Source organism: Larus michahellis, chromosome 7 (genome assembly GCF_964199755.1).
Source record: "Larus michahellis chromosome 7, bLarMic1.1, whole genome shotgun sequence".
Lineage (NCBI taxonomy): Eukaryota > Metazoa > Chordata > Aves > Charadriiformes > Laridae > Larus > Larus michahellis.
Genome location: NC_133902.1, coordinates 23,184,676 through 23,210,603, shown reverse-complemented (window position 1 = coordinate 23,210,603; position 25,928 = coordinate 23,184,676). Strand labels below are relative to the sequence as shown.

The 25,928-nt window shown below is 39.1% G+C and overlaps 1 protein-coding gene across 10 annotated transcripts in view; it reads right to left on the bottom strand.

The window, feature by feature from the left end:
- GULP1 (GULP PTB domain containing engulfment adaptor 1) overlaps nucleotides 1–25,928 on the bottom strand; it is a 172,303-nt gene that overhangs the window by 100,027 nt on the left and 46,348 nt on the right. For 2 of the 10 annotated variants that reach the window (XM_074593822.1, XM_074593830.1), the window contains exon 2: nucleotides 12,293–12,413. The exons of 6 other annotated variants lie outside the window; for them this stretch is intronic. The gene's annotated coding sequence lies outside the window, so the exon portion shown is untranslated. Of the gene's footprint in view, nucleotides 1–11,694; nucleotides 11,793–12,292; nucleotides 12,414–25,928 lie in introns of those variants that run through there. 2 more of the 10 variants (XM_074593827.1, XM_074593825.1) reach the window with 2 other exon arrangements.

Here is a 25,928-nt window from a genome sequence, read left to right as displayed (position 1 = left end):
AACACTGGTAGTAGCTAATGAAAATTGAATTACTTCATGTTTGGATTCATACACGAATACAACTTCACAAACACTTCTTGAACGCTGCTTTTCCAAAACACTGTTGCTACACAAACAATCAACCACACGAGAGAGCGAGCTGAGCATCTCTACTAGTATTTATGTATTTCACAGAAGTTCATTTCCAAAGAAATAACGAGGAGTGCTGAAAAAGAACAAGCTTATGTAAAAGAAGTCTTGCTTCTACTGCACTTTTAACTTTTTGTAAAAAAAATGAGCCCAAAGGTAATAATTGAGAAATGCGGCACCATATGAGAATTTCTTTAACAGGCAATAGTCATTATGGCCCAGTGTTATAAAAATCCTGGTCAAAACACACCACATCTTTAGCTACAGTTTTCTGCACTTTTCCCAAACCAATTCTGTTTTAATGGAAAATTTATGCAAGAAGACTCAAGCAAAGCTCATTCTTTTGGAAAGTGCTTGAATATATATGCACATGCATAGGTGTGCGCTCTCAACTGGCTCTCTGCTGGCACGCGGACAAAAAGGACTGCTACTGAATTCTTACAAATATCTTTGACTCTGCCTTTAAAACCAAAAAATGTTAAGTAGCTATTGCAGAACAGGAGCATTTAGGTCACTTGAGAAGAATTGTATTTCTCAAGAAAGAAATCAGTTTCTCAACAATACTGATGCAAACCACAATACAAATTTCTATATAGAAATGAAGAAAAAGTAGTTCCTGTTACGATTCGGGGGGGAGGGGACTGAGTTGAAAATCAAAATGACTAATTAGCAGTTACCTTGAAAACTTAAAGCATAAAACATTATTTCAGCTAGAAATTAAAATTACGTATGAAATCACTTACACGCCTTGATAAGCTGGAAAGGAACTGGAGAGGAAGTACTGTAAGATGGGAGTAATGGAGACATTAAGTACTACAGTCTATTTGCGGACAGAAGTTCCCAGTCACTCAGCCAAACCTCTGTGCTCCTTTTCCTCACTTCGTTTATGACTGAGCATGCAAGCTCTGATTTGTTTCTGCCTATATTTACATCTTTTGGGAATTCCACTGCACAAATGATAGCACAAAATTAATCTCACCTTTCTATTTCACTCAAGAATATGTCTCTCCACTAACTGGATTTTCAAAAGTATATCTTGCTGGTCACAACTCAGTGATATTATTCAACAAAGGTTTAGCTTTGCATGTTTAACCTTCCAGAAATTATCTTTATTATAACCGGACTCAGACTTCTTAAAAAAGAGCACAAGTCTATTAATACCACCAATGCTTTCAAACTCCATTAAAATCGGAAGCAACAAGGTGAGAGCACAATTACTATAAGAGCCAAATCAAAATATTCTTCTCACTTTGTAGCTCCTTCAAAAGGAGAACATTGCTGAAACTGACAGTATAGGAATTTTTTTTAAGCAGTAAAACCTCAACATGCTGCCACTGAAACCTGAATGACTTTAACACTCAAACTAGAGTCTACACCAGTTCGCAGGTCTTAATTTTTCAAGTATCACTGGAATCAAGCCACTGGGAAACTATTTTTTTTTTTTTTTTGCAGTCTATTAATTTACAATACATCTACACAACCAAACAGCAGCACTTAATGAGCAGCCAAAAGGAAAAATGTCATTTGAAAGCAAACTTAAACTAAAGAAAATGAATCAACCCCTGACTTTCCTTCAAATTCTCACGAGAGTTTCATAAGCTACCCCCATGCCCCTTTCCCCAGGGGGAAAAAAAAAAAAATAAATCAGGAAGTCAGAACTAATAAGCCAAAAGATTACTTCTTTTTTTTATGCCAAAGTAATTCTGGAGCTAAAATTGGCATAACAAAAGAAGGTAGCTGCTTATTAATACTGGGGAAGCCGCTTCCTCTCCCATAATGCACTTAAGCTCATGTTGAGCTTCTCATCCACTAAGGCCCTTAAGTCCCTCTCCTCAGGACTGCTCTCACGCCATTCTCCGCCCAGCCTGTATTTGTGCTTGGGATTGCATGGGGTCCACTTCTCAAGCCTGGCCAGGTCCCTTCAGATGGCATCCCTTGCCTCCAGCATGTCGACCACTCCGCGCATCTTGGTGTCATTGGCAAACTAAGAGTGCACTCAATCCCACTGTCCATGCCACCAACAAAGATGTTAAACAGCACTGGTCCCAGTACTAATACCTGGGGAACGCCACTCGTCACTAGTTTCCACTTGGACATCGAGCCGTTGACTGCAACCCTTTGAGTGCAGCCATCCAACAAGTGGTCCATCCATCAAATCCATGTCTCTCCAATTCAGAGACCAGGATGTCATGCAGGACAGTGTAAAATGCTTTGCACGAGTCCAGGTAGTTGACATCAGTTGCTCTTCCCTTATCGACCCAATGCTGTAAACCCTGTCATAGAAGGCCACCAAATTTGTCAGGCACGATTTGCCTTTGGTGTAGCCATGTTGGCTGTCACCAATCACCTCCTTATTTTCCATGTGCCTTAGCAGAGATTCCAGGAGGATCTGCTGTATGATTTTACCCGGCTCAGAGGTGAGACTGACTGGCCTGTCAGTCTTCCTTTCTTCCCTTTTTAAAAATGGAGATTATCTTTCCCTTTTTCCAGTTGGTGGGCAGTTCACCAGACTGCCACGACTTTTCAAATATAATGGAAAGTGGCTTAGCAACTTCATCTGCCAGTTCCCTCAGGACCTGCGGATGGATTTCATCAGGTCCCATGGACGTGGGTACCTTCAGGTTCCTTAGATGGTCTCATACTTGATCTTCTCCTATACTGGAGGATATATTCATTCTCATAGCCCCTGTTTTTGCCTTCTGCAACTTGGGTGGTGTGGTTAGAGCCCTTGCTGGTGAAGACCAAAGCAAAAAAAGTCATTCAGTACCTCAGCCTTCTCCATATCCTGGGTGACCAGGTCTCCTGTTTCCTTCCAGAGAGGCCTCACATTTTCTGTAGTCTTCCTTTTATCTCTGACATACTTAAGTAAGTTTTTGTTGTCACCCTTGACATCCCTGGCCAGATTTAATTCTATCTGGGCTTTAGCTTGCCTAACCTGGTTCCTGGCTGCTAGGACAGTTTCTCTGTATTCCTCCCAGGCTACTTGTCCTTGCTTCCACCTTCTGTAGGCCTCCTTTTTGCTTTTGAGAGCATCCAGGAACTCCTTGTTCATGTTGGCAGTCTTAAAATCTTGCAGGACTGGTCTATATGTGTGGTACTAATATAGGTCTGCACTGTTACATAGCTTCTTGTCAAAAGGACGTTATCTACTTTTCAGAGTCTTCTTTTCCTTTTTTATTTGTTAAAGCAAAAGGGAGCAAAAGCACACACGAGAACTAGTAAAAATTTCCTGTGCATCCTCCCTAGGCTGCTTTGCATGAGACACGCATTTTTGCCTGCCCTGAATTCTCATCCACGTATCACCTTCAACTCTATTCCACAACTCACATTAGCTAGAGGGTTTTTTTTTTTGGTTTGGTGGGGTTTGTTTTTTGTTTGGTTTTTTTTTTTTTTTTTTTTTTTAAAAAACCATCTGCATTCTGGCACTGTGTCCACAGTCTCCAGCACTGAATAGATTCATTCACATGAAACCAAATCTTTGCTTTGCTCAGGGTGATGAACAACCTCACTTGTGACATTTACATCCATTGATCTGGCTGCTTTGTGAATACTCCATTACAATATGTTGATCAAAATTACATAAATTGGTAGTTCACTGCATTAGAAGATCTGCACTTTTAATCTCAAAGTCAAAATGATTTATTTATTTATTTTACCCATACAAAGAATCACCCTTTGATACCTCTTTTTACTAATCTGTATTGTACCAGTTTCAAATCGGTAGTTCTTCCAGATTCAAAGAATCAGTAACCAGATTGTATAGAAATTCAGTGGTGATAAATGAAAAGTTGTTAGCAGACACTGTTATTTCCCCCCTGTTGAAAAAGTTATTTTTGAGAACTATCTTTATTAAATAGACTGCTAGCCATCGGATATCCGTGCATCTTCCTCTGCAGCAAGAATTAGTAAGCTGCACTTCTGCTGTTGAAAAGATATTTACCCAGTAACATAAAAATTTGAGCACAAAATATTACTGTAAAGGCCAAGAATGTAGCTCAAATACTCTATGATATCCACCACTAAACTCTGTGCTAGAACGTAGTGCAGTCCAAGCTGTATAACAACACAACCTTGTGATATTTCCAAGTACAAAGTCTGTTTTATTATGTTATCAATCGAGGCTATTTCTAAGAACAAAAAGATCCACAACTCCCTGAACCAAAGAAATGAAGAAATATAAACTTGCCTTTAAATTTATAACAATTCACCACTTTCATTCAAGGTTAACGTAGTGTGTTTTATCTTGTCATGAAGCCATATCTGTGCAATTAACACGGTTTATCTGATTCACAGAAATTCACTAAACTGCAGTAAGTAATTTCTCTAAGCTCAACAGCAAATGAGTTACTAGAAAATCCCCTGAGTTAGCTATCTGTTCTTCTTAAATATCCACATAGCTGCCGTTATGGTAGTTTTTGACACCTTCTTTAGTCACATAAGGTCAGCGTTGCATTTTATAGATGGGAGAGCAGAGACGCCCAGGCTGATGTTCAGGAAAACACATTTCTCCCACCGTTTAGCAGTAAAGGATAGAACACATTGGAGAGATCATATTTAAAAGCATACAAAGAACCCACAGAGTCAGATGATGCGAACCAAACACCTGGAAACATGCCAGTTTGAGAGAATGCCTACAAAATAAAACAATCAGAAGTGTAGAGGAACATTCAGATGCAAGTTTTAATTTCAAACAACTCAGCAGAGGGGAAGAATAAACTAAGAGTCTTAAGACTGGCAATTTTAAATGAACACTGGGTGAATGACCAATCCAAAATATGCAGTGCCATAGTGATAAAAATTGCAAACCACTGAGCCGTGTCATTTATTCAAAGGTACCAGAGTACTCGTCATAGATCATCGGAGCACAGCACCCAGCCCTGTGGGCTGTCGCCTCGGCCCTGAGCTGCTGACACGACTACTGCCAAAGGCAGAGGGGCAAGCAAGCGTATGTGCCTTGTAAGAAGAGTCTTACATATTAATGTCCCGGTACAGCAGAGTAAACACATGATAACGGACATGCCCGAGAGTTACTTTTGGACAGTAAGTCTGCAAAAAGGATTCGATTCGTCCAGGAAAATAAAACATACTTGAAGCAGAAGGGATGAAAGCAACACGTAGAAGAGAACCTGAGAGAGAATCCCTACTTACCACCACACAACCATGAACCTCACTTCAGCAGAAGTTAAAAAATGAATTTAAAATATAAGTTAATCTTCACATTTCTGATTTTTGAAGTGTCTTTAAAAATGTTTTTATTTTAGGTGCTACAAACTTCATAGGAGGACTTAGATAATTTTTCAAAAAAATGTCCTACTGTTAAAAACAGTAATATGGTGGGCCTTTATTTTCTGTTATTCTGCATCATTGAAACATGACCTATTTGGCTATCTGTTTTTCTTTCATTTGTGGTTTTGTTTGGTTTGGGGTGTTTGTTTGTTTTGGATTTTTTTATAGACCAAAATTTAAGTGTTCCTATCTGTTAAAGTAGGTTTTGGTTTAAATCTAGCAAGATGCAATTATATTTATTCAGAAATCTCCTTTGTTTGGATTTTTCGTCTCCATCTTGAATTCCATAGTCACTTAAAAATGAAAAAAGAAGAGGTGTTTTATATAGCATACATGTCTAGTGATCCAATTAGGTAAGTTTTTATTAATGGCTAAATCATGTATCAAGTTTTTGAGCTGTCAAAGTAGAGACTTACATAAAACCCCTCAAAACGTTACGAATGAAGCTGTCATTTACAACCTAGACAATATTTAGGTGAAGCAACACGTTTGCTCCCATTGTTTTTCAAAAATTTGTAAGGCCAGCTGGTCTTTGTACTTCCATTCCAGGAGCAAATGAAAGTGTCACAATTACCAAAAAAAGTTAATGAAATGAGGAAATAAGATTACAGAATTGTGGAAACGTCACTTCTAATACACCTAGGACCTTGAATACACTTTGGGTAGCTCCAGCCTTCCCACTTCTGTGATACAACGCAGTTAAAGGTGAGGATGAAAAGGAAGTGGCAACTTCTTACAAAAACAAAGTAATCCAAATAGGGGGGAAGGCACTTTACTGCTTTTATATTTATGTTATTATTAACCTTTTTTAATTTAGTTATGGTACTTCTGTTTGTAAAGGGCCAGAATCAAACAGCCTTGTAACTCAGATTAACATGATAAACAAATCTGTAAATATTCCAGTTCTGGAACTGAATTACAGGCAGTGACTTATGGATGTAAAACCAAATATATAAACAATGAGAAAATAAACACAACATGAATTACAATACAGTTCGTTGATTCTTAACATGAATGTTAGGTGTTTTCATGCTAAATCCATGAACATTGAGATGTGAAATGTAATTATTACCCTGTCTCAAGAGCAGTGAAAAAAAAAATTGCAGTTGATCTGTTCACAAAACCCTTCATACATGTTAGGAATGTTAACTTTTGGAGAGGGATCCTAAAAAGAAAGTAATTTATAAATGAAAATCAGAGGTGGCAACAGATTGCATTTATAAGTTTACAACAAAGTTTTTTTCAATTTCACATATCATGTAACAGGTGTTAGATGAAAAAAAGAAACTACCTAATAAATAAGTATCTGCTGGGCAAAGCCACTGAGCCTCTTACCACAGATGGATTGACTGGTTTTTAATTTCATGCTTTGCCATGACTCAAAAGTATGGAAAGAACAGACTTGCATTTAAAAACGGGGCTGAGGGTCAGACGGAGGAGGGCTGTGTAACTTCTCTGCCTACATCTCTACTAGAGAGGATAAAACGTATTATAGAGTGGACCTCGGATACTTTGATTCATCTCTTTACTCATAGTGAAAAGTATACTTTTATAAATGCAGAATGGGATAGCCATTATGAATTCCTAATAAGGACAGATGTTTTATTTTTTGTAGGTAAGTAAAGAAAGGAAGCAAGTAGTTTTGAGGAGGAACTTCAACAGCAGAACATCATTAACGCGAGCAAGCATTTAGATAGCAAATGGCAAAATACAGACACGGGGATTTCTCCCAAACACACTTCAAGCAATATTTGTGGTTGGGGGGGGTGAACAGGAAGAACAACAAATGCAAGAACACAATCCATCAGTTCTTGTTTGTTTGCCTTTTTAAACACAGATTACATGTATTTAGGCTGCTAACATGTCTTTTTGGAAATCACTTAAGACACACCTATCTGCACCTGTCATGCCGGAGAGCGATCTGCTGGGACACCATTTCATTCCTTGTGTCACGCACACAGTTGACCAGGCTGTTCTGACAGATTACAGCAAATCGCAAAGGCCAGAGCACTGACACAACAGAGCATCCAGCAACTTCATCAACTGCATCAAGTAGGTTCCCTGGCTACTGACATTTCTGAGTAACACAGCAGATCTTGGTACTGATGAACCCCTTTCTTCTATAGGCGAGGCCTCAGTTCTTAGGTTATTTAAATTAACAGGGATAAGGCAGCTAGAATTACATGTCTCCAACTTACCTTAAACTAAAGAGTAATTAGAGCCTGACCTTACACATTATGCCAAAAGGCACTGCAGTGCATCTACTTCAGTAATACTGCAAAAAGTTTGAGATAATGTTTTAAGATGATATACCTGCTTGACTTTCAGAGACGCTAAAGCCTAATGCTGAACTAAAAATAAAAATAATTCAACCTAGAAGCAGGTTTAAAAAAAAAAAAGGATAATTGCCTATAAAGAAGAATTTAATTAGAAATGTGGCAGAATCCTCACCTCCTGCGAACTTGCAAAAGTTTAATGGCCCTCTAAAAAGGAGAGACTCTCTCGCAAATGGCAGGATGCCTTTAATACAGGTGATTGTAAGAAGCTCAAGATAATACCTTGAAACAGAAACCTGGAAAAAGATGTTACTTTTTGAAGCACTTGGCTTCAGCCTTGGTTGGCTCCTTGCCGGCACCACAGGCAATAAAGGGAATAAAGAAAAAGTAGTGATAAAACCAGTCCAGCTATTTGGAAGGGGAAGCAGAGATCCAGCAGCAGACAGATGGGAGATACAGTGGCAGCTTGGCAGAAATAGCGAATGAGAGAAACCGAGCCTTAAATAAACAGATCACGGTCAACAATACCAAGCACAGTGATATTTACCGGTACACCAAAACTTGCTATGTCCCCTAAAAACAGGATCCACTTTGTATTCAAGAAAGTCAACAACACATAACAAAAAAAAAAAAAAAAAAAAATCCCAGTCAGGCAAACACCTTGCAATTAAGGCTAGATTTCACTGCTTTTCTGGTAGGCTTAAAGATCTATAGAAAGAATTTTCAAGATTCAGATTATGCACATAACAGCTCCACCCTCCTATTTGAACACCATCTTAGTATACTCTACTCACACTCAGAACACCATATAAATACACTATAAAAATACAAAAATGGTTTTAATTGTTTAAGGGAAAAATCTTCTTAATGTATATACTTATTAGTTATCCATGGTTATTATTACTTATTAAAACCTACAGATCCAAACCATGACCCATCAAATTTAGTTATCACCCCATTAAATAAGGTTTTGTACAGTTTCCACAATCACATTAAAGTATAGCTACTTAAAAGCAATCTTAAAAGATTCTTAAAACAATTCTTAAAAGACTCTTCTTATTCTTTTAGAAACTTTAGAAATGCAATTTAACTACTCACCAGCTAGCTGGCTGAAAACCACTCCACAGAAACACAGCCACTCAAACACATTTAGCTATCATTAGTCCCATAAATAGTTTTACATATGATTTAACATACTCTTGGAGCAATTGTGCTCCTCACTGCCTTCTGTCCCCAAACACTCACTCTCACTTATGCTGCCCTTCTACAGTGGCACAAGTGCTCCTGAATAGCCAACTCTGTCAGGGAATGGGCGGGTGGAAGCAAAACAAAAACAAACAAATTACAACCCCAAAACTGAGCTGAATTTTTCTTCTACCATGTGCCACCAAAAAGTAAGGGCTGACAGTAAGCGCTAGAAAGTGGACGAAGAGCAGGACCATCTCTGGCAACTTCCACACCAGCTGCGATACTAAGCTGGAAACCACAGCATTGATGTACATAGGAAATCTTCCAGTAAGTAACAATCTTTTCTTGGGTGAAGTGAGAGTCATGCTTCAGTCAGTCCACAGAGGGGCTGCACCAAAAAAAGTCAGGAAAAACATGAATCCAATTCATTTCTCCTCAATCTTCCATCTCTATACAGCATTCTGAGACATCAGCTCAACTTGACAAAAATCATTTAGATGCCAACATGGAGGCAAATTCTCTGTATCTTATAAATATTGTTTTAAGTAACTAAACATAGCTCAGCACTAAACTTACAAGAAATGCTCATTTATTTGAATAGGGCATTAAAATATAAAACCAAATACAGAGGCTGCGCAAACAAATGAAGTCTGAGCAAACTGATGGAACAAAGCTTTCCCAATGAAACGTTAAATGGCAATTCTGCATTAAGTGCAACTGCTTTCTTAATCCTCCTTCAGATTTTAACTTCAAAAAAAAAAAAAAAGAAAAAAGAACACAAGGGGCATTTCGTCTCCCACCACCCTGCCCTGCAGGTCTCTAAAGAGTACTTAACATAAACACTAATTTATGGTATTACACTCTTGGACTTCAAGTTATATCAAATTCCACTTCAGGGTATTAGGCCAACTGCTGTTTAAATTAAGTGTAAATTAGCTGAATCATGACCCTCCACTGGAAAAATCTGCCTTATAGATCATGTCCTTAGGGAGTCGAATGCTGTAATGACAACTTACCATTGAGCTAATCAAGACTCAGAAAATGAAGTTAAAATTAACTAATACAGAGGCACTGGAAAAAAGAATAAAAATCAATAGTGTTATCCATCTGAACCAGGTCATGCATGCTAGAACCTCCTACCATCTACTACTGCAGTACGTTAACCGCTTCAGTAAAAATAAGTTTCAATCTTCTGCAAAATGACATACAGAAGTTGAAACATTTCTTTTACCTTCATTATAGTGAAATTAGAACACATTCACCATTTTAGAGTTTCTAGATACCACCACTGGTCAGCATCCGATTTTGATAATGCCAGCAATTAATACTGGCCCTGAGAATTTCTGTGCACGAGTCTATGCTTTTTCCATGTCATTTCTGCTACACCTTTGCAATGCTGTATTCTTCATTTACTCAGAACAAGCGATGGATGCTAAAACAACATACACCTTTAAAATTCCAAGGATTCAACGTTCTTAAAATAAAGCGCTTTGTACATAAAAAGAGCTTTGTCTTTTAATTCCAGAATTCCAACTACTGCATAAGCCTGCTGCAAATCAGCAAAAGAATTTGTATCTAAGTACCTTAAATAAATATGTTTCAAGTAACTCTACACATACAAAATGATTCTGTGTTTTGGACTAGCAATCAGGCCTATCAACAATATTTTTTGCCAATGGGTCTCTTTGCCCCACCTGTGGAAGGAGAGATCCATTAGGTAGTCTTTTTCAAGTGCAGAGATAAAAGGACAATGCAGCACATACATGGGGAAGATTCTGAGCTGCTGTTGTCAGAAAGAGACAATCTGTCTCCTTCTATTTGTTCTCGTACTACAAGTTCCTTTCACAACTGGCACACTTTGTTGGTTTTTTTGTTTTGTTTTGTTTTTTTTTTTTTTTAAGTTATTCTTTCTCTTCTCCCCCCTCCGCCTTATTTTTTAGGTCTCAGCTCCCATCTGCCCCATGAGAAAGATCTTTCACAAGAAACTCTTGCCTAAGTGCTGAAAGAGCTTAAGGAAGAAAGCTAAGGGCTTGTATACCCATTGTTTTATTTTAGAAATAAAGTCAAGACCAATAGTCCTTCATCCCAGCCATCCAGGAAATAAGAACCATAGGACCTGTCTGAGATGGAACTGGGAAATAACAGCATTAAGTTGCAAACATACACATTGACTCTGAAAATCAGCAGTAAACTGAAGTCACCCTTGGTCATCCTACAAAATGATGCCATACCAGTAATTCCAAATCCAAGGACCTTTGATTTGAAACATAGTATTTGCATACCACCTACGTTGAGGTCATCAAGATGAACAGGGGAGGTCAGAAGGGAACTGCAGACTAGTGATCTGTTTTTAAGAAGTAATGAAAGTAGTTTGAAGAGCTATAGCAACACAGCAACACCCATCTTGGTGCCAGATTAAAGATAACCTTTGGGAAAGCCAGCAGAATCAGACTGACTCACCCTAAACTGACTTTAGCTCTACAGTTCCTCAGAGGTACTTCAATGGAGTTTTGAATTTATAATCAGAAGAAGTGATATGCACCTGCTCAAAAGCAGATTGCTGCAACTGAAATAAGCAAGCCGAGAGAAAGTTTTTGTTAACCACTAGATTGCTAAACAAATGCTTTTGCTTATCCTCATATCAAAACAATAAAAGTTTGCTACATAGCTTACACTTACCTTCCTTTCGCTTAGCAAAGTAAAACATTCTGTTTTCCAGAGGCTCCTAGTTCCCTGCCCACACTTAGAAAACGTTCAGCTTTATATAATGTTTTTGACAAGTATATCACAATGACTGCCGTAAATAAACTCTTACCCGTAACATTCTAAGTCTCCGTGTTTTGCCTTTTTTCCAATAAATCAATGGAAGCTTCCCAGCTGCTGCCTTTCCTTTATCCAAGCAAGCCCCTCTCTCTATACGACAGAGAAGTAAAGAGACGGGAGCTTCAGTGGACTGTAGCAGTGTTTTCAATCTAAGCATTGAGTTATCAGGTGTGGAGAAGGGAGGGGCATTTAAAAAAAAAAAAAAAGAGAGAGAGGTAAAGCCAATTTGTAATATTAATGCCAACAAGCATTACCTCTCACTGAACAACAGGGTTACTGGAACACAGTTACTTAGACTGGGAGGGCTTTGGGTCAACAATTTGGTCCTGCCATACACTCAGCAGCTCACTTCATGTCAAGGGTACTGTTTAATAGGGTAAATGGCCAGGAGCACCTCTCTAACCCCCAAAGTCTACAAACATAGCCTTTGCGCTTTGTTACAAGCACTTTAAATAGAAAAGAAACCAGAAGCCTGACCTGAGTCACCCATTCCAGTCTTAAAAAAAACCCTCTACTCAACCAAAAAAATTCAAATATTTGCATAATCCTTTTCTGTAAAGTAGTTCATAGCAACAATTAAAACAGCTTACCCTTCCGCATTCAAATTTCTTGCCAAGGTATAGAGCAGACACTAATTCTCATGTGGAACAGATCACTCATTTGCCAACATTTTTGAACCTTTGTCACTGCTGCTTTATAGTTTCTCATGTACTAGAATAAAAAGAAACAACGACAGATATTAAACTAATGTAGTACCAAGGCACAGAAATTATTTTCTCATTCTAGAAAATTTAGTGTACACAGCTTAATGGAAACATATTTCCAGAATTCTGCTGGAAAGGTCTAAATCAGACTAAAAAGCTGGGAGCAATAGAACTATAGCTTCAAATAGGAATTCTATTTCCAAATATTTTCCCATAATTTCCTTATCCTCAACTGCCCTACACAGACAAAATAACCATTTAGCAAACAGAACAATAGCCTGACCATTTATTAATTTAATTCCACTAAGTATGAGACGCACAAGGCATGCAGCATTAGACCAGAATCCTATTCCTTTAAGGGAATACTGCACTCCTGCAGATGCTAGGAAATCTGTCAGTAGAAATGGTACCATATCTTGTTTCAACATAAGGAAGTTCAACTCACTCTCCAGCAGAGCCAGTAGCCAAAGTAGTCTGCTCCTGCTCTGTTCCTGATTCTACCAGAGACCTGGTCCCTCCTAAGTAATCACCCTGGCCTTCATTCCTTGGTGTTCTCCATTTTGAGATATTTACAGAGGATTTTAAAATACTCTTACCCTCTTCATTGAACATTTGGATAAGCTATACCAATTTAAATCTTGGTATTTTTGATGGTTCACTCTGAGATGTTTACCTATACTATTCCCTTCAAACTTTTTGGATCTGTTGACTTTCAGATATCAGGATACCAGATCTAGAATTTTACCTAATCTAGAATTTTACCTAATCAAGCTTCCCAGATCCATGAAATGAATAAATCATAGAATCACAGAATCTTCATGATTGGAAAGGACCTTTGAGATCATCGAGTCCAACCATACACACGCACACAAAAAAAAAAACCAAACCCCCAAAAACCAAAAAAAACCCAAACAAAAAAAACAACCAACAACCTACAATCTCTGCCACTAGAGCATGCCCTGAAGTGCCAAATCTAGAGGTTTCTTAAATACCTCTAGGGGTGGTGACTCAGTCACCTCCCTGGGCAGGCTGGTCCAGTGCCTGACCACTCTTTCAGTAAAGTAATTCTTCCTAACATCTAATGTAAACCTCCCCTGCCGCAACTTCAGACCATTTCCTCTGGTCCTGTCATTATTCACCTGGGAGAAGATGACCCTACATGTTCTATACATTGTTTCCATTGGTCTATCTTTTGCTGCCCTAGTGTAAAAACTCATCTTTATGAGGAATATGAACTCATGCTATTTTTTTTCCATCATTTCTTGTTTCTCTACTTCATTCCTTTTTCCCCTGACATGGTTGGTTGTTTTTTTCTTAAAGTGAAGGAGGGAAAAAAACCAACACAAACGCATTATATTATGCAGTCCTTCCCCAGTTTGTATCATTACATCCATTAATTGTCACAGGTTTTTTTCATTAGTTCGCAACTGAGTTTCACCTACACCAATCCAATTAATTATTATTTCTCTTTTTCTTAAGTCAAGGTGACAAGTAAAACCAAGTGACAGCAATGCCTCTAGTACCTTATTTGACAGCTCCCTTCAATTTGAATTTTTTTTTTTTTTTTTTTTTTTTTTTTTTTTTTTACAGTCAAGAACCACAAAGCTCTTGCATTCAAGGATTTTAAAGGCTTTTCAGGTACAGCAGAGAGCCCACCAAAAACAATCACAGACCAATACTTACTCCACTACAATAAATAAATAGGTGATACAATTTTTAAAAAAAAGAACAAAAAAAACAAAAAAAAACCCCACAACACACTCTTTCATCATATAGCTCAACAGGATAGCGTCATCCAGTTTCACTGGTGACCTTCTCTCACTTTACCCTTCCTTGAAGGGCTTTGTTAACACCTCCTAAGGCTGCAAAGGGTTTACTACGGTCTGCTACTCCATAGTACTACCCACAGCTAGACCACTTTATTTTGGCACCACATCAGAACTAGAAACCTACTCACAAGGTACTTGGGAGAGGTTGACATTGGTTATTACACTGCTCTCTGCAGACTGTTGGAGATAACGTACTTAAATTGTCCCAGCCTGCATCAAGTCTGTTTGGATTTTGTGCTTCCAGAGAAACAACAAACCTTGCGCTTGTTGCCATTACCGGAGATACTGAAGATACCAGAGGTATCACCTAGGGAAATTTAAAGAAAAATATACAGCAAATAAGGAATATATTCTTCAAGGTGAAATCGTAAATTAAGGTGCAAAAGTGAAAATAAGTCAACAAAGGAAGTTCTTGATTATGCTGAACTTCTAGGGTTTTCAGTCTTTTCAGTGATTCAGCTAATTTACAAGGATAGCAACCTTTACCTACCCCCAAAACTCTAAGCAGCTTTATTTGAGTTTTCGTACTCTCAATTGTTTCTCAAGGGTGAAGTATCTTTCTTGCTAATTGTCTCCCTTTCATTCAAAATAAAGTTATCTGGGGTTTGGTTTGGTTTGCCTTTTCAACCATACTTGTCTATTCGTTTTCATGTATTCTGTTTTCTTTAGCCTGTGTCTCCTTATTTCATTCAAGTCAAATTTCAGTAACTGGTGCAGAATCTATTACAATGGAAATAGATTTGTCAGGGTTATTCAGCTGAGGAGCTGATATTTTCAAGACTATACAATATTCCATTATGTTTAAAATGATGATTTATAAGTGTTCCATTCCTTATCAAACACGTAAATCTTACCACTAGATCACCCTTATATCTTCACAGAAATGCAAGAAGAAACAGCAATAAAACAAATGAAAAACTTGATATTGAGTGATCGTCTGAACTAACTGTATTATTTTTGTCATCTCTAAGACTTTATCCCATTACGCATACACTTGATAATCATGAAGGTGAAATTCTGACGTTTTCACTGTGGTCTCAATTCAATAAGAAAGTTAAGTTCATATTAAACTTTAATACCTGGTTGTCTCTACTGAAAGCTAGCCACACGATCAAATATTACTCAAATCTAGACCTAGATTCTTAACTAAAGTTTATTTTAGGTAAAGGCACCTTTTTGTTGATTTTGTTTTCCTAGTCAAGAAGCAGAAAAGCATCAGAGGCAAAAAGGCTTTAGGACCTTGCACCAGGCGCTTACTTACTCTATTTATGCTACTAGTGACTAAAGTCAGATCTACCAAACAAAACTTATTATCTCTGAATACTAATCTTCCAAATAATTTCATCTAGCAAGTTGCCGACAGTATCAGTTGTCTATGTAGTTCAAAATAATTACCAGTGGTTCAGCAAGTTCATTAACTAAATCCTTTAATACTCAATAGGGTACGTCCTTCAGACATGCTAATTTGTCCTGTTGCATACACCACACATTCATTACTGTCTTTTTATCAACAAGTTAGTAGCAAAACTCCATGACTTTATACTTCCTTTTTCGTATAAATCTCTAGGTAAGAAACAACTGATGTCCTCTAAAAATCAACCCTTGACAAAAATATAAAAAAAAAAAAAAAAAGAAAACCTGAAAATTATTCTCATTTGCTAGTTTACCTCTCTTTCTATAATTAGCAAGAATGCGTTCTACCTTTCATGCTCTTCCTGTAACTTGGTAAGCTAAGTCCAAAAAAGACCCAAAAAGTATGATTAGTGATATAGCATACATATAGCATACTAGTAGGATAAAAGCTGGGCACTAATACATTAGAAAGAAACATTTTCTAAGAGACTGTATACTGCACCACAACATTGTAATTTCACTGCCTTGTTATTCTGCCAAACAAAATATGTGTCAATTTTATTAGTTATGCAATACATCATGCTCACCTATTTCACTTGCTTTTATGACGCCTTTATAGGAATACCAAGATAGTAAATGCCGAAGGTCATTTGTGTAAGGGAGTATTTTCTGGAGTTACAACACACATGGATTTTTTCCCCTTGATCTAATGTGAAATGTATCCTGTACCATTTCATGATCATGACAGTACTGAACTCAACAAGCAAACGCTATACCCTCACATTGATGCTCTATTTCCTGTAAGTTTTTCTTCCCTCTCTGTCCCCTCCCGCCAAAAAAAAAAAAAGCCAAAAGGTAGAGAATAGGTAATTTCAGCTTTTGCAATAACGTATTTTTATTTCTACTCCAAATCTGTACTATTTAAGAATTTGATGTTCCAGACAGAAGATAAAACCATTAATCTACTCCCCATGTAATGACTTTGTGGCTTAATTGGGGGGTGGGCTGGGGAGGGTGGGAGTTTAACCACTTTTGCTTGCCTCTCTGTACTTTTTGCTGGAACTATACAGTAACAGTATTCCAACTATACTTTCCACAGTAAAAGCAGAACAAGAGAAAAGATCATAGGACACTCTGGAAGGCAACACTCATCAATGTTCAAGGCTGGATCAGAAGGAGCAACAGAACCAGGAACCACTAACCCAATGGCTCTACTCTTTTTTTGCTTATTTGCAGTTCATCCTATAGTGCCTGAAGCTGTTGACATAGCTGCCTCCCAACAAATGGTTATTCAGAAAATCATTCACATTGTACTGCTCGCAGTATTTCAAGAATTACATTTATAGAGCAGCTCTCAATAGAAGGACTCGGATGCACAGCAGAACCTTAGGGCAATTCACCAGCTGTATTCAAGGCACAGATATTTCAGAAATCATGCAGAGAGGTTCTTAAACTGGAATTATCAGAGAAAGACATGGAAGTTCCTTTGCTGTGGTCTGCTCTTGTACAAAAGGCAACAATTTGTCTCAGAGTACAGCAGCAGCTCTTCAGCTTTAAGTAGTTGGCAAAACAGTACTTTTAACATTGAGCAGCACTACTTCCTCATTTACACCTTCTGATTTTCATAATAACAATAAAAATATTTATAAGTGCACTATATACAAAAACAGCAAAAAAATTTTTCACTTACATACATGAAAAGATTTGACAATCATTCACAGGTCTGTACTACCCACATCGTATATATAATCACACACGGCAAGGGAAGCACATGTAAGAAACTCAGCTATCAGAATACATTCCCAATTATAGAAGTCCCAGTATGTAGTGTAAATTCTTCCTAAATATTCCAGATTTACTCTGCCTTCAAGAAAGGGAAGATGCCTCTATATCATTATAGCTTAATGGAAGCTATAGCAATTTTAGAAGACATAGCATTTAGTCAAGGCTATAAAATTTGTGCAAGGTACATCGGAGGAAAATGTTCCAAAACCATTTAAATTTTGCTCTTTGAAAACTCTTGGATGAATAACCACACTTGTCCTAGCTGATGCATACAGCATGTCCAGTGCAAATACACTTATCTTGATTATACTCTTTTAAAAAACTTCCAAACCTTAAATCCACATGAAGGAAAACAGTCTCTACAGCCCCCAATAGTCTCAAGTAAACTCCCCTTTCCAACTTCAGTTACACCCATCCCTGTCGACCTCCCTTCTTCAGTTCATAGACGCATGCCCTGTTGCATTCTTACATAATTTCAATATGATTAATACTCTCTTTCTTTTGCAACTTTACATTCTTCTTCTTTTGCAGTGTCATGAAAATAATTTTTATACATACTCTGGTCCAGTAGATGTAAAAAAGAACCTGCTATTCTATAGATTGGATTAAAAGCCTTCTATGTCTTAGCACTTTGGTATCTATATACTTCATATTACAATTGGCTTTACTTATCCATAAACTAATGTTGACAGTATAGGATATTTTTAAATCTTGAATCTGTGGTGTAATGTGATATGATCTTGACTAAAATGTAATGTTGACCTGCCAAAGCCTAAAGTAAATTCTAAAGTGGGTGATAAAAGAAAGAGAAAGCAAAGCTGAAGTACTCGAAAGAATTAAAGCCACCCTGCAATATGAACATTGCAGTAGTGCCATAAAATAATGAGCTATGGCAGATAAGGAAGGAAGTAGCTAAAACACGGATTAGCTAACAGCAACTGCATTCAAGTTGAAGAGAAACCTCTTGACAAGTCCTATAGTTGTCTAATCAACCTGTTTACAATACAATCTTTAAAAAAGGTTGGGGGGGTGGGGGGGTAGAGCTTTCTAATCTTTGATGTGGTAGTAAAAGCTTTCAAGAAAATAAAACTGAGCAAAACAATTAGTACAAAAATCAAAATCCACTAAGCCGAATTCTTCTCTTAAGGTTAATTCAGGGAGCAGGGTGTTAGGGTGCTTCTCAGGGGAGGAGAGTTCTGACTTTTTACAGTTCAAAATCACATTGACCTCTAATACAAGGAAAAAAGTAGTAAAATAAAAATAAATAAAGGATTAAGTAGATTCCCAGATTAGACATAGTCGTTTCTCACACTTTAAATAAGAATGTATTTGCAAAGATGAAACTAAAGATGCGGACATTCCTAAACCGGGAAGAAACATCCAAATAGAATATCGCTTAATTCCTCTGTATGAGTGAAATTCATCCCAGGGTTATTTTGAAGATCTCCAAGGCTAGAGAAATGAGCAATATATACAGCCCTATCACAGGATGCAACAACTACTTTATTCCTACGTTTTAATTTACGCCCAAATAACAGTTAGAATACCTCTGACCAGAGCAAGGAAAAGTTTCCTTACAATTGCAGAGAAGTCCCAAAATCTGACGACACCCTAAAGAACCAAAGACAAACTGAAGAAACGCAATCTGTCTAAAATCCTGCTTATCCCACAGCTTCTTGATAGGCAGCAGGTCCGGTTGAGGGTACGCACAAATTGTCTTAACACATTAACATGACGTGCTTAAAACTTGATTGAGAGCACAACATCTTTAGGACGTACATTTTCATTTGTCTCACCAGGTATTCAAGGCAGTGCATCACCACTGACAGGTCAGCAGCTGCGTGGCTCAGCAGAGATCATTCCTTCACACTCCCCTACAGATACCGGGAAGGAGTACGGGGCATTTTCGCCAGCTAGCAAAAGTCACAGGCTCATCTGAATGACTCTGCTCAGCACAGACAAGCCAACTGTGACTCACTGACTCGCCTTCACTGCTGTGATGAGGGTTGATCTAACTGCCAGAACGAACAAAACAGTCAATGAACCCATTTTACTTTCAGACAATGCATTTCATATTTTGTTTTGCTTGATAACGTCATGAATTTGTTTTCTGCTTGTTCTATTATTATTTTCACTAAAAATCAATAATGTAGCAAGCATGACTACTACATGCTGCAGGAGTGCTGGACAACAACATTTTTCAAAAAAAAATAAAATGAAAGAACAATGAAGTGTAAAAATCAGACAGGCCAGTGACTTGTGAGTTAAGAAATGAGCATAGAACTGTATGTTATGTGACCAGTGTCACCTAACTGTATGTCGATTATTGACCTGGAGAATGGAGACGGTATGAGCACACCAAGCTGAATGAGTAAGCAAAACACTCCTGGAAAAAATTAGAGAGACTCACAGGAGTTTTCAGCTATTGGGAGCACTGGTGTGTGCGTATGCACACATAGAGCACCAATACACTATTTCTCTGCATGTTATACTTCAGTTACTGATCTTAGCAGTACTGTTCCCCAGAGAGACTCAAAAGCAGGCAAACAACCTTTCCTTAAGCTTCCCCTTTAAGTTTGAGTGGGGATGAGACAGGGAGAACAATGCAAGGCTCAGAGCTGCTGTTTTGCAATCAAGAAGCACAAACTTCTGGATTTAGGAGTTGGGATTTGGAACTCTTTCCTCTGTATACTTCATAATGCAATTATAGTATTGCTTCTTGCTCTGCATGACTCATGCAACAACACTTTGTTTTCTGTGGACTCAGAAGTGCATGAGGATGCCAAAAGTCAAGAGTTCCTCACTGACAGTAAAAATACCTCTGCCTTCAAAAGCAGCTTTGCCCTCTGAAACTGTTCTGCACTGCACTGAATTTATTCCCACAGGATCCCTCTTCATTGTAAAAAAGTACTGTATATATATTATACTGTAACCCTGTGTAGCGTGGTATTTACCGTTTGGTAAGGATGGTTTCCTCACACGGCTGCCATAGCTCGGCGAGTTCAAAGTATTGCTTGCACTACTCAGAAATCCTATCCACGCACACCCATGGTGGAATTAACAGAGGCAGGTAAAATCAGTCCAAAACGTATCACATGCACCATGCAGCAAAAAGTCTCTACAGCAAGAAAGACCAGTGATGCCTTGAGGACATACTGCAAATTCATCTCTCCAACTAGGAAATTTTGTGTAAAGATAGGAAAGTAATGTATCACTGTAAAATCATGAGTCCAACATTTAAGAAGAGTTGTTAAATATTTAGTGGGAAGCCTCATGAAACATCACTAACAAATGAAGATGAAAACAATAAAAAAAACACAACAAAAAACCACTTTAGTTTACTAAGCCAGCCTGTACTCCAGACATTATTGGTCACCACAATAAGAAAACACCACAGTGATTATAAACGTTGTCTAAAGGCAGACAGAGAGCTAGGAAGGGAGCTAGAGACAGGAAAGGTGGAAAATACTCAGAAACAACTCAAATTTCATTGCTGGAAAAGGGGAGAAAAAAAAAATCTATAGTAGATGACTGTACGAAATCGATTCCTCCACCGCACAAAGCCTTGGGAAATACTCCTTTTTCCATTTCAAAAAGGACCAATCCTGTGCTTAGTATGTTAAGCAAACAAAGCTTAGAGCTGAGTGAGGAATGCCAGAAAAGTTTTCCAGTTTACTAAGCTGACACGAAAACAGAAGCATAAGGCTGTGGTTAGGTTCAACCAGCTATCACACTAACTGCTCACTCCTGGAAAAGCTGTGGTTTTCAGGCTTTACTGGAGTCCAAATTGCAATACATAAATTAAGGTATTTCAAAATAACCACTATGTAAACCTCATTGCATGTCCTAACTTCTCTTTTAAATGGGATTTCAAAACACCTGCACATCCAAGGCAATCATATGTTCAACACTCACAGCCTTCCTCAGCCACAGAAACAGATCTCAGTTTTGAAATACTGGGGTTTGTCATCCACATTAAGCCTGAACTTTTCAGCAAGCACCAAACTTTCTTCTCAGACTTAGAACAGATTCATCATTTAAAACCTACGAAAATCCAAAGAATCAATTGAGACCTTTGATAGAGGCCTGCTCCTCAACCCCAGAGTCAGGCATGAACATAGTCACATCAGTATATTTAAGCACCTGGATGCACTGATTTCTCAGCATGGATTCTCTGTACCTAGTAGTCCGTAAGAACATCAGCAAAATTAGAATTCAAACCTCCAATCTACCTTTCTCAAGCTGATTTAAGGAAGCTTGTACTCTGTTTTTTTCTTCCTGTTTGGATAGCAATTCTGATGCAAACATTCTGACAAGTTACTCAATTTGGGGCCAGTTTTAAAGAAAAGAATTGTTTTTATCTGGTGATAAAAGTTCTGTTAGGCTTCTGATTTATAAGAAATTATTTAAATAAGGCCAGGTTACAGATGACAGCATCCTCCTGGAGAAACTGGCTGCCCATGGCTTGGACAGGAGTACTCTACACTGGGTTAAAAACTGTCTGGAGGGCTGGGCCCAGAAAGTGGTGGTGAATGGAGTTAAATCCGGTTGGTGGCCGGTCACAAGTGGTGTTCCCCAGGGCTCAGAGTTGGGGCCAGTTTTGTTTAATATCTTTATCAATGATCTGGATGAGGGGATTGAGCGCACCCTCAGTCAGTTTGCAGAGGACACCAAGTTGGGTGGGAGTGCTGATCTGCTTGAGGGTAGGAAGGCTCTACAGAGAGATCTGGACAGTCTGAATCGATGGGCCAAGGCCAATGGTATGAGGTTCAACACGGCCAAGTGCCGGGTCCTGCACTTGGGTCACAACAACCCCATGCAGTGTTACAGGCTTGGAGAAGAGTGCCTGAAGAGCTGCGTGGCAGAAAAGGACCTGGGGGTGTGGGTCAACAGCTGGCTGAATATGAGCCAGCAGCGTGCCCAGGTGGCCAAGAAGGCCAATAGCATCCTGGCCTGTACCAGGAATAGTGTGGCCAGCAGGACTAGGGAAGTGATTGTCCCCCTGTACTTGGGGGCTGGTGAGGCCCCATCTCAAGTAATGTGTCCAGTTTTGGACCCCTCACCACAAAAAAGACATTGAGGTGCTGGAGCGGGTCCAGAAAAGGGCAATGAAGCTGGTGAAGGGTCTGGAGAACAAGTCTCATGAGGAGCGGCTGAGGGAGCTGGGGTTGTTCAGCCTGGAGAAAAGGAGGCTGAGGGGAGACCTTATCACTCTCTACAACTACCTGAAAGGAGGTTGTAGCGAGATTGGGGTTAGTCTCTTCTCCCAAGTAACAGGCAATAGGACAAGAGGAAACGGCCTCAAGTTGCACCAGGGGAGGTTTAGACTGGATATTAGGAAAAAGTTTTACACTGAAAGGGTTATTAAGCATTGGAACATGCTGCCCAGGGAAGTGGTGGAGTCACCATCCCTGGGGGTATTTAAAAGAGGGGTGGACATAGTGCTTAGAGATATGGTTTAGTGATGGTTTTTGTCAGAGTTAGGTTGACGGTTGGACTAGATGATGTGAAAGGTCCCTTCCAACCTAGGCAGTTCTGTGATTCTATGACAGCTTGCCTAAATCCATGCAGCCTAGAGCATAATACAGAATAACTTTAGCATCACAGCCCTTGAGAACATGATTTATGATGATTTAATCTTTCCACAAATGGGGATGGAAAGAAAACAGAACTGTTCTGCCTGGCAAATAAAATTGCCAACAGAAATACTGTAGCCTAAGTAGTTTTCTAAACAACCATATTACTTCCCAATAATAAAATACATTTGTTCTGTATCCAGACAGGAAGTAGTGAGGAAATGCACTGAACATCAAAATATAATTTAGTTTAATTCTTCAATCCTGGGTTTATTTAGGAAGACAACCCAAATAATTTGAGTTTTTCCAAACACTAAATAAAAACAGATTAAGAGCTCAAGATCATACAATACTCAATCCCAACTGTCTGGTATCTCTTTTAACATAATGTAGATAGCAGCCACATACCTCTATACATTCACATTTGGAGCAACCGACAGTGACATTGCTTCATATGAGAAAATGCCCTCAGTACAGAAATCATCCAAAGGATAAAATGTGTATCTTACGATATATTAGATGTAGATGCTTTAAGTGCTGCTGTTATCAAAACTCATGAATAAAGGTAATGTCAACATTTATTGATTCAGTAACATTCCGGATTGTTTATCAAATATGCCTTCATTATTAAAGCTAGAGAATTTTGTACATTGACACTCAACCAATGGCTAAGGACTGTCAGGGTTCAAACATGAGACCCTGCCACCTGCACATGCATACGTATCAAGTGTTCACTGGATTAGTAAGAAAGAAGTTACAGTGATTACAACTAAATCAAATAAAGGGCCATTTAAAGAAAGACTAAAGAAGTGATGTCAGCCCATGGGATTCCTGTATCAGATACGACGACACCGTCAGAACATAAACTGACTCTCCAGATATCCTGCAGCACATCACTTCTAATCAAGGCTTCCAACAAGTATTATCAAATCATGATGGACAAGCTGAGACACTGCCAGTTGCCAACATGAAAGACTAACATTAGTGAATCTGTCTGAAGTCAAACCCCTTTCCAGCTCCCAGGAAAAGTTGTAATCTGACCCACTATCTTTGCCTAAAAATCTGAATTTACATGATTCAAACCGGGGAATGATTCCCTCCCTCAGTATTTTGAGATCATATAGTGAACACTGCTGCCACATACTCCTCACAAAACACCTTTACCTGAGCTTTCAGATTGTCTCACGCATTAAGGTCCCATGAAGAAGTTTCTGCTGGGCTGTAAAACTGCATTCCCTTAGATTTTCCTGAAAATTTTCCTGTGTATTACTATTTCACAGACCTACACTTGGAAGCACTGTTGATTACGTCACTTTTGCCACTCTGTAATGGCCTAAGCACATCCTTGCACAGTCCTTCAGCCCCAGCCTGGATTTCCCTGCTACTTCAGAGTGTCTCAGTTGAGATTAGAATGACCTGGAACACATGCGATGCTGCTTCCCATATCTGAACTTCTGTGGATCAAGTATAGTGGACAGCATCTAAATCAAAGCCCTTTCCCCTGCACGTTACTTCCTGCACTCTTTCCATGAACTCAATGGTTTAGAAAAAAAAACATAATTTCTCATTCTGTGTTATTTTAGATTATGAAAATCAATAAATAAGAGAAAAAAAAAAAGAAAAAAAAAGAAGGGAGGTTAGGCAATGATGAAATTTCAGGAAGAAGCCTGAGGGCAATGAAGAAAGACTTGAGGGCCCTGGGACGGATGGTTAGGGGATCAGGAGCACAAGTAGTGTTTGATGAGAAGATTAATAGGAAATGCCAGCTGTTCAATGCCTAGCTCAGAGACTGGTGTCATCGGCAGGACTTTGGGTTCTTTGATTATGGGCTGCTTTTCAGGACGCCAGGCCTGTTGGCAACAGACGGCAAAAGCCTGTCTCAGAGGAGGAAAAGGGTTTTAGGGCAGGAGTTGGCGGGGCTCATTGACAGGGCTTTAAACTAGATTCGAAGGGGGATGGGGATAGATCCAAGCTTGCTAGCAAAAAGCCTGAAGGTGGCATGCTGGCACTAGACTTGGAAAAGATAGGGGGCATAACCAGGCTCCTTAGGAATAAGTCTGGGGGTGGCAGAATTTCGGCTCCCGCCAGTAAAAAGGAGAAAGGACCTATAGCCCAGCTGAAGTGCTTATACACTAATGCACGTAGCATGGGCAACAAACAGGAGGAGCTGGAAGCCATTGTGCAGCAGGATAATTATGATGTAGTCGCCATCACAGAAACGTGGTGGGATGATTCACATAGCTATAGTGCTGCCATGGATGCCTATAGGCTCTTCGGGAAGGATAGGCAAGCAAGGAGAGGTGGGGGTGTGGCCCTGTATGTTAAGGAGTGTTATGAATGCTTTGAACGAAATGATGGTGATAATGAGACTGAGTGTTTATGGGTAAGAATCAGGGGCAGGGCTAACAAGGCGGATATCGTAGTAGGAGTCTGTTATAGACCGCCCAATCGGGATGAGGAGGCAGATGAAATATTCTATAAACGGCTGGGAGAAGTCTCAAGATCACGAGCTCTTGTCCTCGTGGGGGACTTCAATTTGCCGGACATCTGCTGGGAATACAATACAGCAGGGAGGGAACAGTCTAGAAGGTTCCTGGAATGTGCTGGGGATAACTTCCTGACACAGCTAGTGAGAGAGCCAACTAGGGAAGGTGCCCTGCTGGATCTGTTGTTTGTAAACAGGGAAGGTCTTGTGGGGGATGTGAAGGTTGGAGGCTGTCTTGGGAACAGTGACCATGAAATGATAGAGTTTTCGATTCTGCGAGAAGCAAGGAGAGGGGTCAGCAGAACTGCTACCTTGGACTTCCGGAGGGCGGACTTTGGGCTTTTCAGGAGCCTGGCTGACAAAGTCCCCTGGGAGGCAGTCCTCCAGGGCAAAGGAGCCCAGGAAGCCTGGATGATTTTCAAGAAGGAAGTCTTAAAGGCGCAGGAGCAGGCTGTCCCCATGTGCCAGAAGACAAGCCGTCGGGGAAAAAGGCC